Here is a 13,596-nt window from a genome sequence, read left to right as displayed (position 1 = left end):
TATTTTGTATGTTGTTTAAAGATCTTCCAAAGTGTTGTTGTTGTTGTTGTGGCGCCCGTTGTTCTCAAATCCTTTGATTAAAAGCTGTAAAATTGAGAAGAAGAAATAAATGATGTTAGCAAAGTTTCTTATGGAGGTGTTTCGGAGTTTCTTATACAAATATCCTTCCTGAAAAGTTGTCTCGTATTATTTTTTTTGTATTTTCCGTTTCTCTTGCCCTTTCTGGCCTTAAACATCTACAAACTTCAACACATAATTATGGTCTTTGACTATATAATGAGCGGCCAAGTCAGCGAGGCAGGAAGCGGCGAAAAAAAAAATAATAATAAAAAACGAAGAGCACAAAAAATGAGCTAAAGGACACTCACTTCTGGCTTTTTATTGCCGCTGCTCTTGTTGTTTTTTCTCGTTTTTTTTTTGGCTTGTAAGTTATGCTGCCAAGTTGGTTTTGGCTTTGTAAAGCCCCTCACACACACACTTGCGAAACACACACACACTTATACCATCGCATAAGCGTATTTCAGTTGCCTTTAACGCCGTTGTCATTTTCTTGCCTTTTTTCGCCATTTTTTTGCCCCGCCGCTGTATCTTTCTTTTATTTTTATTTTTATTATTTCTTTTTTCTGTGGCACAGGTGTACTTTTGGTTTCTTTTTTTGTTGCCGAGCGCGTCCTTTTGGCTTTTTGCATTTTGGCCAGCGCACATTTCGTTGCGCTTCAGAAAGTTCATTGGGCTCGGAACCTGGGCTTTTTCATCACAATGATGATGATGATGATGATGGGATTGTGATGTGTGTGGATGATTATTATGCATGCACTGGATATGCCTAAAGCTGCACCAGTTTTTAAACATACGCAAAGGAACATAAGTGTATGCCTTTTAAGGCCTTAAAGTGAGTGAAAATATGTTATTAATTAGCTGGGGTTAATTAAAGAGCACTTAGGTCTAACGGCATCGGTATCTTGAAATCTGACAGTTTTTTCTGTGACTGCAATTATTTTTAATAATTTTCCATACGAAATTCTATAACTGACTTGTTTGATGAAATAATAAATGTTGTGAACTACTGATATATAATTTATTAGACATGTTTTAATATGGCTTAAATTTTTGATTAAATTTTAGCTTATGATTATTTGAATGCTTGTTATTATAAGTTTTTATGGATACAAATAAATGTTGATAATTATAACGATTTTGGTATAGGTATATTTACTGTAATAGTTTAGTATAAGTGTTATAAAAACAGATTCTATACACTGACGTTGCAAAGTATTTATGGATTTTATTACTATGATTATAATGCGTATTTTTAAAATTTAATGTTCTTAGGAATATATCCAGTTTTATCAAAGGAACTTTTGGTTTCTTATAACTAAATTCCAACCTTTTTATGATGTTTGCAATTTAAAATTTCCCACACTAAAAATGAATATGTTTCGCATCTTGATGCACAATTTCACCCCCTAAGCTTTGAAATGTCGAAACTTTTCGTCTGATTTCGGTTGACAAGTCAACTGAGTCATCTTGCCCCATTGTTCTTGTCCTCCGCAATTTCGCTTTTTGGGTTCCTTGAGGTTCTTTAAGTTCCCTCAAGTTCCTCTGCACATTGTTGCAGAACGACAATTAAAGTCTGATTATTTTGTCGACTGCAATTTGCGTGCTGCACTTGCCCCTGCCCCCCAGTCTCTGCCCCTCTCGCTCCCTCCTCTCTAGCCATCTCACTCACATTATCTTTGTTGCACTGTGTGCCTTCAATAAAAACGGTAAAAGGCCAACGGCCAAGCAAAGTAAAGCCAAGAAAAAAAACTAAAAAAAAGGAGAAAAAAGTGGAGACGAGAACCTGCAGCGAGGAGAAAAAAAAACACACACACAAAATGTTGCAGCTGCCACAATTTGCTGCACTTTCCGTTTTATGCGATTCCGTTTCGCGTTTCCACTTCTGGCCGTTCATGTCCATCCTGTCCTGTTCTGCAGCTGTAACTTTGGACTCGTCCTCCCTTTTTACCCCTCAAAACCCCTTTACCTTTTCCTGGGAGAATTACGAGTCTTATGCGATAAGGATCCCAGTCCCGATTACCAATTCCGATCCAGCGATCACCAGCACTCGCGATTTGCAAAAATTGGGCCAAAGAGTTGGAAAAATGGCAACATGTGCGGACTGCAATTAGCGCTTCCTTTTTTCCTTGACCCAACACAAATCCCGACTACAATGTAAACGTTTTTGGTTTGCTTAAACACGATATTTTACAACATTTTGTGCTTTTTAAAGGTTTAAAAATATTAAATAACATAAATTAACTATTAAAATACATAAAAAATATATAAAATAAATTAAATTTTTGAAATAGTTTCTTGTTTGAAAATGTTTTAAGATACGTCAATAAAAAAGCCATAATAAGTCATGGGTATATATATGTATAGTTAAAAAATAGAATAATTTTCTGTCTTTCAAAATTAATTTTCACATCCACAAGATACCTATTTATAATAATCGATTTTTAACGATCAAAATATAGTTCTTTCTCTGTAAAAAGATATGAACACTTCCTTTTGCGTTTCCGTTGCCACCAAGAGATATAACACCGAAAATTATATAAGTTGTTTGCCAAACCCTTCCTCGCACTTAAAAAATCCACAATCGAATGTCAAAATTCCTATCTAATCTTATCTTGCAAAGCTCCCAAGCGAAGTTTCAATGTTATGCATAGGTTGGATTGGTCTAGATAAACAGGGATTTCTAATTCCAACTGGCCCAGTAATGGTATGTGCTCAAAATAAAAAAAATAAGTAAATAAAAGCAAGAAAAAATTAAACGAAGTGAGGAACAATGACCGCAATTCACTTAAATTTCTTGTTTGCTGCTCACGCTTAATGCTGCAGCACATTTTTGCAACATGTATGTACAATGTACGTACAACATTCTTTATTTTTTTCGCATTTTGAATTTGCAAATTAAACACGCGGTCCAGACGCGTACAAAAGTACCATATATACGAGCGTATATATATGTATATGTGAGTGAACAATGCGTCATTTAGGAAAACAAAGTCGCTGTGGAATGAAAATGGTAGCAGGCGGCTTGGAATCTAGGTGACTGCGAGGGCTGTTTTTTGGCAGTATATTGTACATATATATGTTTTATGGAGGGGCAGGGAGTATCACAGGACGAGGAACTAGGCTACACACATACAAATACGAGGGAGTTGCATGTGCAGAGCCGCAGGACGAGAAACAGGAACGGCAACAGCAGAAACAGGAGCAGAATTGGGCACAGGATCTGGGGTTTCAGGTGTATCCAGAGGGAAACCATGCTACCTGTGCGCTGTTTGACTTTTCATTTGTTTGTAGTCAGACGGGGAACAAGAAATGGGAGAGAAAAGTGGAAAATATGATGGGAATATGAGTTGGGACTGTGGACTTTGCGATACCCTACTTATAAAATAATAAAATTGCATAGATAAACTTTAAATTAAAAAGATACCCTTTCATAAATATTATGGTCATGGAAGATTAAAAATAAGAAACAAATGTATACCATTCTTATGATAAATTTTAAAATAGAAATTTATGTTTTACGATTCAAAATCTCTATATGTTTTTCCTTTTAATATTTTTGAATTTTAAACTTTAAAAGCTGTGTTTTATTTTAACTTTATAATTTTTGTTAGAAATAAGTAAACTATTTGTATGGAAGACTAGTTACCATATTAGTTTGACTGCAACAAAACAAACTATATATTAGCATTTTTTTTGTTAAAATAAATTGTAACCAAATAATTTCCTAAAAAAATTGTTTATATTTAAAACTACCTAAAATAAAATTTTTAAAATTCGGGTAATCAAAAACAAATATTCTTCTCTAAAATTTGTATATATTTTGGGTAGAGTCCCTTTGAAATATAAACCACGAGAATTCAGGGAATTCTCTGAAATATGATGATACTTAATTAAATTCCAGATTGTAATAATTAATAAATTCAATATTAACTTCAGGAATTTCAGTTAACCACACGAATATGAATACCCCTTTACGCACAGCCACCGCTTTTGATAACGAGTGCAACCAACGACAGCGGGGCAGGACTCATTCCAACGCAGAATCCTGCAGGACTCCTCCACAAAATTCAACTCAACCAAACCGCCTGTCTTTCTGTCAAGCTGACGCTCCGTTTGTGCAAATGAAGTGCTGCTATCCACTTCCCGAAACCCCTCGAATAAGTTCCCAAATATCCTCCCCACTATACTAACCACTTTCCCAGCTCATCCGCTTCCACGTTATATATTTTAATATGTATGTTATCCGAACATTCTGCGCTTGTTTACAACTTTTGCTCATATGAGGATTGTTCGAAAACAGTTGGGCTAAATATTTATTAACATTTGCCCCAGCATTTCACTATTCTATAGTACAACTATTTGGTTTTTTTTTCGGGGCAGATAAAGTTTGCATATTTATGCATGTTATACAATTGGCAAAATGCTGCAACGCTGCAAGTTAATGAACAAAATTCCAGTTTCGGTGGGGTGGCATCATTTAGTTGGCTTACATTGCAAGCAGAAGCCGTAGAAACCGGTTGATGGGTAGGGAAATAATTTCATTTTATGTTAACGATACGTGCTAGGCGGCTGAAATTGCATTTCTTGTGAAGGTGGTGGAAGTACTTGATCGAGTTAAAATTGTTCGGAAGGAAGCGTTTCAAGACACCGGATAAGCTTGTACAAAAAGTTGAAGGCCTTGGAAAGGAGTTCACTAAGTTAAATGGTTAATTAAATTAAGATAAAAGATAATTCATTTATTAGCTTTCGGAGGTATTCAATTTTGGAATCTAGTTCAATATGTCAAATTAGAAGATCGCAAAAGCTTAATCAAAAATGTTTAATAATAGACATATATTTATATTACATTTTGTATGAGTTTATAAAGTTCAGAAATCACAAAATCTTTAGAGAATTTATTTTAATTCTAGAATGGTGTTTATTTATTGCAAAAAGGAAAAATGTATTGCTTTTTATGCATGCTTAAGTAATTACAGTGAATAGTAGCCAGACAATAATTTTAAGGTTCATGAATTTTAAATCCTTAGCTAATAAAGCTTATTTATTTGGATTTTATGAACTGATTGTGTTATTATTATTATTTTTATTTAAATATATTTATCCTTACCATCCTTACTATTATCTATTGCACATCTTTAACGTTGGCTCTAAAATTTAAAAAGTATATATTTTTCCAAGAGTTAAAATAGCTTTTAAAAATGTTGCCCATAATTTAATTCGCCTCATGTCTTGTTCCTCTGTGTGTCACGTGTAAATTGAGTTGTGCCGAAGGTTGTGCGGAGTGGATGGGTGGCTGTTTGGGTGGTGCAGGTGTGGATGAAATGAAACGTGCCGTGCGGCCCAATGAAGCCATGCAAGGAGCTCATGGACAGGCATACGCGGCTGGGTATTAAGCGTATATGAACAAGAGCAGGGGTACTTATGCCACATGCACCTCACCTCCCACCAAAAAAAAAACATACATAAAATAAATAAAAAAAAAACGCCACCCACTTCCTGTGTGTGTGTGTGTGTTGTGTTGAGATTTACGAGTTTGTCATTTGCCTCGCATGCTTTCAAAGTCACGCACGTTACCGTTAACGAGTGTGTGTGTCAGTGTGTGGAGGAGGTGTATATCCTGGGTGTTGTTTATTTTTCTCTAGGTCAAAGCCTTAATTTGCCTGCGTGTCCTTTAGCCAACTTGTATTTTAGGCTGGTATTTTATGAATGAATAGCAGTTGCGGGCGGTGTGCAAATTGTAAACAAAATATAGCAGCTAAATATAGAGAGTATCTGCTTGATTCATTGGGGGTAGGCAGTCATAAACTTGCAGGCGGCCGACAAATTGCATCCAGCAGATACTTTAACAGACACAGACAAAGATACAGATACAAACATACCAAACTGAACTTGAACTTCTTTCGCGGCCTGCGCCTCAATTTGTTTGCTTTCATTATTTATCTTTCTTTAAATTCTCTTTATTGCCATGTCAAGGCGGCCTGGCCTGAGTATCTGTATCTTGTAGGAGCCCACAAGTATCTTCTTCTGTATCTTTAGCTTTTCGCTTTCTGTTGTGCTTCTCGTTCTTTTATACTTTTCCCTTTATTTTTTTTGGCGCTTCTGTTCTGAGCGCGCCAAAAAAGTATGTTGAAGATGTACGCACGTTACTGTTAGTTACGATTATCTGTATCTTTGTGTGTGCCGTGCTGTTTCGCTGGCACGTTTGGCAGGGCCTCAACTCAACTCAACTCAACTCTTCACAAGCAGAATCCAAAAAAATAACTTCAGAGCCCGCTGCTTTTTAATTTAAGTTGGCGCAAACACAAATGGCAAATGTATCTATCAGCAACAGTTCTCTGCTTCTGCTGTCATTACTCATTTGAAAACAGAACAAGAACAGGCCTACAAAAAAACTTTACTTTGTTATTATATTCATTTTGTTTATTTGACTTGCAGAAAAATAAAGCTGCTTAGCTGCCCTGCCTCAAAATTGCCTGTTTAGGTGATTTTGATTTTTTGGGGCTCCCCTTTTGAGCCTGCACTTATTGTAATTTGATCCTCCGGTGACCAATAACAATTGTTATCTCTTTGTTTACTTGTTTACGCTCGAAAGGTACTTCCTGTGGCCCAAATGCAAATTTCAATTGGAAATTTGTTTTTCTTCGGCTTTCGGTCGAGAGGTGAGTTTAATTGGGGGATAAGCTAAAGATGCGTAGTATTTTATTTATATCTGAATGGAGTTCAACATTTTATAGACATTTCCTCAATCGGTTTAATTAATTGGAGTCGGTTTTATGAAAGGGATATAGCTACTCTTGTTTGTTTCGTGGAATCGCTGATTGGGTTTTTTTCTTAAAGAGTTAATTATGTTTCAGTCGCGGCTTCCCATGGGTTTATTTGTGAGCTCCGGCTTAATTAATAGAATAGAACAAGGCTATGATTTTTTCTAAGTTTATTATTCAATAAGCAGCAAATCTTGGTGAGTTTTCAAAAATTACACACCTGGTGTAGCGAACAAAAATTGAACAATGATTAATTTATTTTATTCTAATTATGACTGAAACCTCTTTAGTTTAATAATATATCTTCTAAATAGGCTGCCAAATATGTTTTTTTTTCTAAGTGTCTTATTGAACAAAACCGTTTACAATATTCTAATTTGTACATTCAAAGCTGTAATTAAAATCTCTTTAGCTACCAAATATGTGTTTTCTTCCCATTATTTTATTATGCAAATTAAAAATCTTATGACTAAAATATATTGATTCTCCCCTCATAAAATTTCTTATATTTCTTACAGTATCCGATATATATACAAAATTCCAAACCTTTGTTGTTAATCCATTTTCCTTGCCGGCCTTGAATTTTTTCCTTCGGAAAACGTTGAGTATTTAGTAGCTATTGGAAATCCAGGCCAGTTTCCTTATCCATTCGACGTTAGAAAAGCCGCGAAAAACCGCACGAAAACGAAAGTTAACAATAACAAACCGCGATGCGAAAATCGAAACGAAGGGAACGAAAAAGAAAATGCAGGAAAAGCCAGAAAACCGAGCGCGAAACTGGAACTGCAAATTAAAACCGGGACTGAAAGATACGGGAAACTGAGAAAAACTTAGAACGGCAGATGCGGCATCTGCAAGAGTTCTCAATTTTGTTGTGGTTTATTTTTTGGAGCTCTTATTTCACTGGTCACATTGGCAATTGATTTTTAATTTTTGTTTATTTTCACAAACTTAGTTAGTTAGTTAATGGTTTTCTAACGCACTCGCACTAGTTTCTACAGGTCAAACGACAACGGCGGCGGTGCAAAAAGTTCGTGTATTGTAGGAAATCGACGGAAAACGCGGTGAAAATCGGTGAAAAAACGCGCGACACCCGGTTCACGTCCGATTTCGTCGAATTTTTAAAATTAACAGAAAACCGAAGGATACACAACAACTGATTGCGCCGCAACGAACCAACCCCGAAGACGCTTGCAACATCGAGCATCGAACCGATTGGCCGTCGAACGTGTGCGAGAGCAACATGTTGCCAATGGCCAGTTGCCGGTGGGAAATATAAAACACCCCAAAAACAACATTCTTAAAATCATTATAAAGTTAAGATAGAGCTTAATTGGACTGGTTAATTTTATAGACATTAAAATGGAAATTAATTGTAAACATTGCTTACATATTTTGTGCGTAAAAGAATAACAGAATTCTAAATTATTATTTCTTAATCCCATTGAAGCAAGATAGATAATTAATTGCCATAAAATTTAAAAACAAGTTTTAAATTTATAAAGTTTTTTTATTTACTTATAAATTCAAATTTTACTTGTCTTATATTTTTAACATTGAATAAATAAAACTTTTTAAAATAATGTCTATATATTTCTCTGAGTGTATGTTTGGTTTAATCTAATAATTTAAAGTAGGTATTGCTGGGGTCACCCTGTAGTTTTAAGGTTCGATCTCTGGTTCCCATGTTGCCCTGCAACCTGCGATCAATCCTTCGAGCTGTTGCTTCTTAAGTTGCAGTTGCAGTTGCAGTTGCGTTTGCAACTTTTGGCTCGAGAGTCCTGGCACACACACACTGAAAGATTTTTACAGCTGCATGTCCTCTCTCTTTCATTAACACACAAACACACACACAGAGGCAGCCGCACACGGACACGAACATGCGGCGTTTGAAGTGCGCTTTTGTTGCTGTTGTTGGTGTTGCGGCCGTTGTTGTTGCTGCTATTGTTGTTGTTGCTGCTGTTGTTGTTGTTGCTGTTGCTGCTGTTGTTGTTATTGCTGCTGCTGCGCCGCTGTACAGTTGTTGTTCCAATTAAAAATTTTTTCCCTAGTTTCGCGCTCACAATGCGAACTTGCAATCTATGTGCACTACGAGATATTTTGCTCGCTGCTTTTACTTTTGATACCCTTTCAGAGGGTATTATGATATTTTTAGGACTTTGTGACTTTTAAAAGTTTTTTTTTTTGTTTTTAATTAAGCAGAGGAGATTTACGTTAAACTTAACATATTTAAAACTAGCATGATTGGCTTAAAAATACAAAATTTGACTTCAAAGTAAGGTAACTATTAAATTTTTGAGGAGGCACAATTTAATATCATTATAAAATCATCTTCTTTTTTACAACTGCATAAGTTTGCAAAGTTCAATTTTTTTTACTGTATTTAATTCAATAGCTTTAAAATGGCGTAGCATATAATTGTTCAAAAAATTAAAATATGATTATAAGACAAAATTTTAGAAGTGATTTACAAAGTAAATTGCCTTTCTAATTACTTAAGTACAATAAAAATCTCATCTTTTATTTAGCTGCAAGGGTATATTGCCTTTGTCCTATTAAAGCTAACTTTCTTTCTCGCTTCTGTTGCTGCGGTGCTGCTGTTGATGTTGCTGCGGCGTTGTTGCTGTTGCTGCTGCGCTGGACGCAGGACCTTGTGGGCATGTGCCATATATCCTGGCCGTGCACTGGCTGCTGCTGATGCTGTTGGATTTTGGTACAATTTGCCTTCCATGTTTTGCCCCCTTTTTTATTTTTGCGCAAAGAGCGGGGGCGTCTCTATATGTCAGTTGATTTCGTTTCACTTTTTTTTCCTTATTCGCTGATGGTCCTTTTGAAACCTCGTTTCATGCCAACTATTAGTGGAGCTGCCATTTTTTCGCCTTTTGATACAGAGCACTGCAATCCACGGCGGAAAATGGAAACCTTGACAGTTGCATTGTTGCCTGGCGCTGACAGAGAAAATAAAACGAAAACAAAGCAAAGGGAAAATACGCGGATAGCTGCTGCCTATTTGCATTGCGTAATGGAAAATCATTCAACCTAGGGGCGCAACCCTTAACCGAAATTCGATTGCGAGTCCTCGGAACACTGACCTGTCCCGAAAATACCCATCAAATCGCACGAGGAGCGGATCCTTAAGGAAACATCTGCACAAACAACAAGATGCAGCCGGCCTTTGGCTCATCTCATTTTCTCTTAGATACTAGTAGTTCTTAAGTGAACGATCCCCAGACAAGTTATGGATTGGTTTTCCGCCACTCAAAAGCTGCTGCAAGTTTCTCTTCTTACTTGTGCATTCTGCTCTTCCATTTATTCTTGTTTTTTCCCTCTCTTATTTGCCTTCCGCGTGTCCTTTGTGAGGACAGCAAAGGACATTCACACTGCAAGCAGCCACAACAAAACGACGAACGGCAAAGGAAACCAGAAATGTATCTGACAGTTGGTGCTGCTAAAGTATTTGAAAAATGAATGAAATGTGCGCAAAAAACAGAACCAAAAAAATATAAAATACAAAATATAAAATAATACAGCAATTTTAGTACAAATGAAAAATTTAATACACTGTATTGGCAAATTAGAAAATGTTAGGAAATGTTGGGTAGACTTGAACTTATTAAGTTACTTTTTGTTTATTTTTATATAGAAGTTGACCTATGTTTTTAAAACTGCCAATAGGCTTATTGAACTTTTTTACAAATATATACAACAAGTAAAATGAATATTTTAAATGTTAATTTTGTCTTAACAACTTAAAATCAACATTTGTAATACGTTTACTTAATACATCGCTTAAAGTTTCTTAAAGTGTAGTGCCAGTTCTTCAAGGGCAAAAATCTCTGGCCGAAGTTGAATGCACCGGGCGAAGATGCATGGCATCCGGCAGGACGAAAAGTATCCTGTGGATGCTGTTGCTGCATCATCTGCTCTGCGTATTTTAATTTATTTCATTCCGCTTAAGATCCGATGGCTGTTTTACTATCTCACAGCTCCAAATGGAGACTTTCCAGAGTATCTCAGCATCCGAGTATCTGGGTATCTCAATTTTTTCTTCCTTTTTCTTTTTTTTTTTTTTTTGTATCTCAGAGTGGCAAATGCACACGTAATACGAGTAAAGCAAGCCAAATGCATTAACAGCAGCAACAACGAGCGGCTAGAAAGAGTGGGGTATATAATTGAGTGAAAGAGAGAGGAATATACAGAGCCATACACACACACACACACACGCGCATCTATATATTTTTATTTGTGCCATTACAGCCCTCGTTGTTGTACGAGTTTTGAGTTTTCCGAAACTGAAATCATGAAAGGAGCAGATGTTAAATTTTTATACACAACGCACAGCAACAACAACAACAACAACGACAACGGCGGCAGCGCTGCTGCTGCATTGTTGTTGTTGTTGTTGCTGTATTTGTTGTTGGTGTTTTTGATGCCTTATTCTGCACTGCTCGTCATTCAGCAGGCCATCTCTTTCGCTCCTCATCTGGTTGCCAGGCAGCCGCAAATGCTGCCCTCTCTTTCTGACCACTTTTACTGATGTTGTTGGACTGGCAGAAACTTCAGCTGCTCTCTGTGGTTGTTGTTGCTTTTGACTGACTGATGGTAAAGGATGGAGGGGGATGGGTATGGGGAGGGGGTTGCCCAAAGGGAATTGTGGGGCAGAGGGGAGGGGGGAGAGGGGAGATCTGGACATTGACCGTCCTTAGAGGAGCCTGCAGCAGCCTCAAAAAGTTTCACTGGCAAAATCCAATTTGAAGCATAGGAATTTAAAGAGAAAACATGATTGAGAAGTGAATTTTATTTTCAATTTTGTGTTTTAGTTTAAAATATTTTAAAATTATAATTCTCTTGTTATTTTTTTTTAATAAACAGAACATAGGAGATCACAATTAATTGATTTATCAGCAAAGTGTTTCCGAATTGAAATCATACATATTTCTATTTTGTTTTCAAAACTAAATTTTTAATTCTTTTGTTTTTGCTATAATACTTTTAAAGTATGTTTTAGCTTAATTAAAACAAATTATTCTCTGACATTTACATTCCTAAATTATGTGTTTATATTACTAAGAAGATTAAACTACGTTTAGTTTATTAATTATCTTAAGATAACGTTCCAATTAACATGATGGCATGCCTTGCTTGGTAATTAGTTTTCGAATTTTTTCCCCAGCTTTAATCGTAGATTGCAATAGTTTCACTTTTGCATCCCATGTGAGTTGGATATTTTTGTTTTGTGGACTTATCCTTACCTGATTTGTCAATGCCTTTTTACCTGGTTCTCGACTGCGTATTGGAACAATAGTTTTCCATTTCGTGATGCTAATCATTGCTAAAACTCTGCACAATACAAGCAGGCAGGCCAACTGTCTCTCCTTTTCGCTCACACACGCATACGTATCCTTATGGAGGACAAATTAACCCTCGGCAGAGTCACGGGGTGTGAGATGAACCAGCATAGAGCATAGAGCAAAGAGCATAGAGCTCAGTGGGTGGGTTCTCCGGATCTCCGTCCCACTGTGCCAGTTTGAATCGCTGCCAGTTGAAATTACCCACTGTGTGTGGGTTGTTACTGTGCTGCTGCATTTTCCACAACAGGTACAAAGCACACAGAGCTCAAAATACCAAATACAAAATACAAAACACAAAGTACTGGCTCAAAAACAGGACGAGGCTGTTGCACCTTTGGCTTAATTGAGATTTTCGGTCATGCAAACACTCGAACTCTGACTTATCAATATATATTTTCCACTTCCTTGTCCAGTGGAACTTTGGTTATGCAAACGGAATATTGCACAATTGGTTACAAATATCTGTGATTGTGTGTGTCTGTATAGGTATTTATCAACTGGAATGGTCAAAAGGAAATTTAAATTAGGGGTTCTTGTATATTCTTACCAAAAAAATGTAAATTCATAAAAATATATGATTTGTTTAGATTTCTAAGCTGAACAATTTTTTTTTATTCAGTGGTTTTATTTTAACATTGAAATTTTCTACTTTATTTCTTAAAATATCTTTTATATCTGAAACAGAAGACTATTTCAAAGTGATATTTCTTTATATTCGTATATCCTTTAACGTAAATGTAACCAAAAAAATACTACCAATTAAAAGCCAATATTGTCAAAATTTTCCGATAATGGTTTTGTATTTCCGCTTGCTCCAAATAAAAACCTGAGATATAGTATCCTTAAACTTCAGCTGCTTCCTGGCTGACTTTCCATGCTGTCACCAACTGGGGCCATCTGGAGCACTCTTGGTGTCACAGATGCACGGATGCAGGGGCATACATCATCGGCCATCAATACATCCATTTCGTGTCCTCTGATGGCGTTTGCATCCTCAGAGGCCTCGAGTCCTCATCTTCCCCTTCCATATATGAATGGCCCCCTTTTTTTGAGCCGCGCTTCGTGCGCGTGACACCTGATGTTATTTTACGATTATTGTCTCTGGATTTATGGAACGCAATTGCATTTGCAGCACAGCAGGTGTACTATAGTTGTAGCATGTTGTTGAATGTTTTTGCTGATTTTGCACGCTGCGGAAACTCTCGTTTCGCCATTTCACAATTAAAAGTTACGAATCCTTTGCGGCTGCTGTGTTGCCTGTTGGCCTAGCGGCCAAAGGAATAACTATATTAATTAAAAACCACAAAATCCGATTTGCACTATGCCCAGGGCTTTATAAAATTGTTTGTTGGAAATCTTCCTGTGTCATTATGTGTTTGCAATAGCCAGTGATTGAAAAGTGTGCGAATATTGATTGAAAATAT

This window comes from Drosophila elegans, unplaced genomic scaffold (assembly GCF_018152505.1).
Source record: "Drosophila elegans isolate 14027-0461.03 unplaced genomic scaffold, ASM1815250v1 contig_208, whole genome shotgun sequence".
In the NCBI taxonomy this organism is placed as follows: domain Eukaryota; kingdom Metazoa; phylum Arthropoda; class Insecta; order Diptera; family Drosophilidae; genus Drosophila; species Drosophila elegans.
This window is presented reverse-complemented; position numbering follows the sequence as displayed.